Genomic DNA, 6050 nt, shown 5'->3' with positions numbered 1-6050 from the left:
GAGACACTTCACGGTATACTAGCACTGTAATGAGTGAAGATGGAGTGCGTTTGAGTACCTGCACAAGAATAGCTCGCAGCGTTGCCTGCCGCTTCCAGATGAAAGCAGTGATTTATGAAAAGTTTGCTGCGGCTTTACAAATGAAGTCCTTTGTATAATATCCTGCGCGTACTGTCTTTTGGAGCGAAGGGTTATTTTTATAGCCTAAACAATTCAAATGAAATTGCGAGATATTTTGTCGAAAAACAACACGGTACACCTCAGAACCTGATGTGTCGACCTTCTCTGGGGCAATTTGCATGCAAATCCGCTCGTGTTGCCCCAGTGCGCTGATTTACTGTGATTTACTGTGACAAGCACAAGTATAGTAAATGTTTACGGATCCCTCTGGAGATAGAAATTAAAGGGAAACATAACTCAAGCACCGCATAGGAAAATAGGACATTTTTCGTATCAATAGATGCCGTTTTTTTTGTGCGTGCATTGCAAACATTCCCTACTGAAGTGTGTATCATGTCAATGAAGTGTCTCAAAAAGACTACGCTGGGAAAAAAAAAAGTAATATTACAAGGTGTTTGATAAAGTCACCCTAGCTGCTGGAGAAAATACCTTTGAAAATGTCATGTTTTTTTTTTTAACAGTTTGGAAATTGTGGAGAAGCAGCAATAAAGCCAAATTTGAATTTCTTCTCATTAACAATTTAGCAGATTGAATAAATAAAAGCGTGTTATCTATTTAAATCTCCCAGCAGGTGAGGGGGTGTTCTTCACCACATGAAATGTTTTTTTTGGTTCTTTTTAAAGAAATGTAATGTTTGCATGTATTGCATTTTTTTTGTCTCTCCCTATTTTTTGCCACAGCTCGTTAACACAATTAGCGAATCGGCGAGTAACATGACAGCAGCTCAGGACAGTTGGGTTTCTAAATGTGGTGAAGACGGCTTGCAGACGTTCTAACTCAGCAGAATTTGAGGGACTTTGAGCGTTGTTGTTGCCAAACAGGATGCTCTGAGTATTTCACTGCTAATTTTCTGGGATGTTTACTCATGCCTGAGGGTTTACAGAAAATATCCAGTGAGTGGCAGCTATAGGGACAACCATGCCTTTTTCAGGTTGATAAAAAGGGTGCAGTATCTCAAATAACCACTTGTTACAACAAAGTCATCCACCATTTCCATCTTTGAACACACAACAACTGGAACCTTGTAGCTGCTGGGCTACAGCAGCAGACGACCACTTAATGCCGCCGCTGGCCGCTAAGAACAGGAAACTGAGGCCACATTTCTCATGGCTCAACAAATTTGGTTCATTAGGAGTTTGGAAAAATGTCTAGTTTGATTAATTTTGAATTCAGCAGCAATATTTTGGTGTTAAGATCAGAATTTGACTTACACAACATATAAAAACATGTATCCATTCTACCTTGTATCATCGGATCAGACTGGTGGTGTTTTTTTGGGTCTCCTTTGTACCAACTGAGCATCATTTGAAATCCTCACAGCACAAAAGAGTTTGCTGCTTATCCCTTATGACCACACTGTACCCATCTTATTTATAAGTTGGATATTATTAGAGATTAGCCATTTTATTAGGTACACCTCACTTTTTCTGGGTCTGCCTGATTTGTGCGTTCAGATTTGGTCCATACGGACATGATAGTATAACTCCAAAAAAAGTTAAAAACAAAACAACTGGACTTTTTTCCAAAGTTTTAAGACGTTTAGCTTCCCGTTTAATTTAAATGCTATCTAAGGCATAGCCAGGCCTTTTTTGGGCAATAATATAAAGCTTGGAAGTCCACACTATTCAAGACATTTGAATTGAGAAAGCTTTCTGGATAGGAAGTGAAACGTCTTAAGATTTCGGAAAAAAGTCCAGTTTTGTTTTCTAAATCTTTTTGTAATGATCATGACCTGGATGACTGAGGATCTTCACCAGCATGATAGTATAACACAGTCACTGCAGGTTTCTTAGCTGTGCTTCCTTTATGCAATCTCTGAGTGTGCGGTTTTTGGAGCTACAAAGTTACCTTGCCTTCAGCTCCAACCAGTCAGCCAATTCTCCCCTGACCTCTGAAATCAAAAGTGACATTTTTGAGCATGTAAATGACACTTACTGAATATTTTCTCTCTATTTTTGCACTATATCTCTGCTAACACTGGTTGTGGGTGAAAATCAGCTGACAGCCATGCCACTTTTAAAGGTACCTACATCCTCTGTCTCTGTTGATGTTTTTAAAACCTTTATTTAAACAGGAAAAAAAATCCCTTTGAGATTAAAAAAACTCTTTATCAAAGGGAGTCCTGGTCAAAAGGCAGCAAAGTTACACATTAAACAGATATACATTAGATCAAATGACAGGCACTTAAAAAAACAAAAACATATCAAGTAAAACAATTGCAGATAACTGAGGCTGTGTACAAAAAAAATGTCATGAAATAAAACAAAGGTTTTATTGCTGCAATGCCAATAGAGGCTTTACTATTTATTATTTAGAAGTGTGTCAATGAAAGGTTAAAATGTTAATTAAAAACGGGAATCCTTTTTAATGCCCCTTCAGAAAACGAACATTGCGTTGGAATTTTGATCTTAAATGTATTTACATACATATATCAATGGAAATGAGGGTCAGACAAAATAGCCCTCAAAAATTCTCATCTTGCTGCAATGCCATTTAAGGTAGCTGTTCAATTTTTGATTCATCTTTGGAAATTAACCGTCACAATTTCTGCAGTCAGACCGTGAATTTATTTTCATTCCTCCGTACACTGAAGTTGACCTTAACAGACCAACTGTGTGCCTCATAAGCTGCAAACTGTTCTGTGTAAAAGTCTCCAAACTTCAAACTATAAACTAAAACCACAACAGAGGCGTCATCCTCACCCACAAGGGGGAGCTGTGTGAGAAGTGTCCTCACACCCATTGAGTTTCATTTATTACCTTATTTATCAGCTTCTTAAGGCCTTGACCATCTGTTCAACTCTAAATGTGTGTGCTGCAAAAAAAAAAAAAAACATAGGCAAAGTTATTTTTATACCTAGACTGACTAAAAAAAAAACAAAACAGAAAAATAAAGAAAAAGCAAGAGGAAAGAAGGGGAGCGACAACAAAAACCTCAGTTGTCACAGGCTTGTTTAAAGGTGAACTGCTGCCTTCAGGGGAACAAATAAAGCGCAGTTCCTTCAAAGAGTTTTGTTTTCCATCATAATCTTTTGTTGGAACAACTGAGAGCATCGTGTTCTGTTTAATATTTTCAGCATGTTTCACGCTCAGATGCAGGCAGACTGTTTTATTCCTACTCCGCAGTAAAATAAGTGGGAAGAAAAAGAGTCCTTGTTGAAATTCAGTGTTTTAAAGGCTTTTCAACGCTGATGAGTTCTTATATCTCTGAAGCTGCCTTGTGACATTTTTAAAGATGTCTGAGAAGATGAAATTTAGAGCTCGAAATAGGCAATCATTTTATTTGATCTTAAATGTGCTTGACCTTGAAGCTGTCAGCTACCACAGTGCTCTCAGAATAAAAACCGCGCGCACACATCACCCCTCGCTTCTGCACACGCTTCTGAAATTCACAGCTACTAAGTATGTCAGAGAAGCCGAGGTTTGCCGTTTAAAAGTGTGAAACCACAGAGGAGGAGAGTGCAGAAGACATACAGAGGAGAAAAAGCTGATTCTTCGAAGTGAAGGGGGGAAATGTGTGTTTGCAGCAGAAACTCAATACCAGGAGAACAAAAAAAAAAAAAAGAAAAAAAAAAGGTGAGCTGAAGCGTCACTAAAAATATATGTGAGCCCAGAATAGTAATGCACACGGCCTCAGAATGGCATGCATTTAGTGAAGTGATAGTTAGAACATTAGGCTTGTGCTGGGTGGACTTTTGCTGCTTCTGCTCTTTTTTTTTGGAGCGAGGTTTATTCCTTTTGGTCCGCTCAAACTCCACTAATGTTCTACTGTTTTATTTTTCATGACATAAAACCTTACTTGGTGTCCAGGAAATCTAACCCCTTTAGATGGAATAAGAAAAACCCACCACCCCCCCAAAAAAACCCTGATGAATCTTGCATTGACATGAGTTTTTAATCTGGGTCATAACTGACTTCACTCACCAGCCACACTGGCCGCGTTTGACATTTATAGCCAGGAGGAAAAACAGAACAGAACTGGTCACACACCTAATTGTCAGAAATGACTTGTCAACCTGTAAGTGTATAGTCTTTAAAGGAACTGCACTCATACATTACCTTGCAAAATCATTCATAGCTCTCCATTCATTTCGTTTCCCATTTTGACAGTACAGCTACCACTTTCTACATACAATACCAGTCAAACGTTTGGACACGTCTTCTCATTGCCATTATTTTGTTTTACTACCTCTGGGAACTCCTTCAAGATGGTTGGAAAAAAACCCAAGCATGTGTGAAGCTACTTTAAAGAACCTAAGATATAACATTTTGTAATATAATATATAATTTTCAGTTGTTTTGCAATATTTTATTTGCTACACAAGTCTATAAACTTATTTTGTGTTCATTGTGCTTCTACAGCGTAGAAAGTAATAAAAACGAGGATAGCCATTCTAAGTAGTACAAAGTAGCGCATAATTATAAAAAAGAAGCAAAATGATACATGTTTTTATTTTTATTTTTACAAATCTGAATCTGCTAATTGCATATTTTCAGCCCACATGACTCAATACTTTGTAAAGGCCCCTTTTGCTACAATCACAACTGCAAGGCATTAGCTGGTGTGTCTCTGGGAGCTCTGCACATCTTGACATTTCTAACTATTCTCCTTTGTAAGTGAGCTGAAGCTCAGTCAGATTGGACTGAGGGGGGCCCGTGGACATTAGTTTTCATGCCATCGATTATGACGTGTGGAGTAAGACAGGGTCTTACTCCACACTTTGATCTAAACCAGTTAGCTGCGGCTCTGGCTGTATCAACGCTCCCTGCTGGAAAGTGAAGCTCTGCTCATAAGCGGAGTATTTAGAGCCTCTTACTGGCTTTGTTTTTCTCCAGGATTGCTCAGTAATTAGCTCTATCCATCTTTCCATTAACACTACCAGCTTCTCTGGCTTTGCTAAAAAAAAGAGCTTCCCCACATCATGATGCTGTTACTACCATGCGGAATTATTTCCTCAGAGGTTTGAGGTGAACGAAAAAAAGGAGGAATTTCCAGCAGTATGCACATCTTTTCAACGGACTGCATCTGTTAGGACAAGCCAGGGACAGCGATACTTCAACTACAGGAGCTGCAAGCCCAGCCCTCATAAGTATTCAGTGCATAACACTATATGGCCTTTAAATAAACACCCAACTTGATGCAGCAACAACAGATGATCAATGCAGTACAGTGAACCTGCAGCCAAGGAGTACGAAACCTGTTCACATGAGTTTTGCTTCGCTTTGTCTGAGCTGTTTCCCGTCCTCATTATTATGGGAGGAGCGGATGAAGACGATAGAGCTCAGAGAGTTCTGCTCCTGTGACAGCCCGGCTGAGGCAAGGTGCAGAATATTGTAGAGGAAGCCTGATTAAACAAGCAAACAACCTTCTGTCCTCCAGTTTTTTTTTTACACCTGCAGCTAAAGGAAAAGGAAAATAAACATAATCATAAGGCAGCCAGAGGAGCTGCAGATGCCCTGCAGGAAACAAAGTTTACTCATTTATTGGTTATATTTAATGCCTCCAACGGGATTTCTCTCCTGGACTCAGTTATGCTGTTTTGATTCTTATTTATTTACTAAAAAGCAGAGTAAACAATCAGAACATGCCAAACATGTAGAAATCCAACCCAGTCTCTGAAAAATCACGAATCTTGGCTCATATGCACAGTACTATCCAGTCGTAGCAATCTCCTTTAGAAGTGACACAAATGTTGTTAAGCTAAAATTTGGGCTTTTCGTTGTTTTTAATTACATTGAAACTAATTTATTTTGGAATAAACTTTAGCTGAAGGGGGCTGTAAGAAAACCAAGCATTTCCTCTGTGTTCCTGCTCTGACACTATGAGCGAACATTTCAGTACAGCCATACCAAGTGCACAGGTGAAACGGT

The sequence above is a fragment of the Fundulus heteroclitus genome, chromosome 3 (genome assembly GCF_011125445.2).
Source record: "Fundulus heteroclitus isolate FHET01 chromosome 3, MU-UCD_Fhet_4.1, whole genome shotgun sequence".
NCBI lineage: Eukaryota > Metazoa > Chordata > Actinopteri > Cyprinodontiformes > Fundulidae > Fundulus > Fundulus heteroclitus.
Note: the sequence above shows the minus strand (reverse complement) of the source record.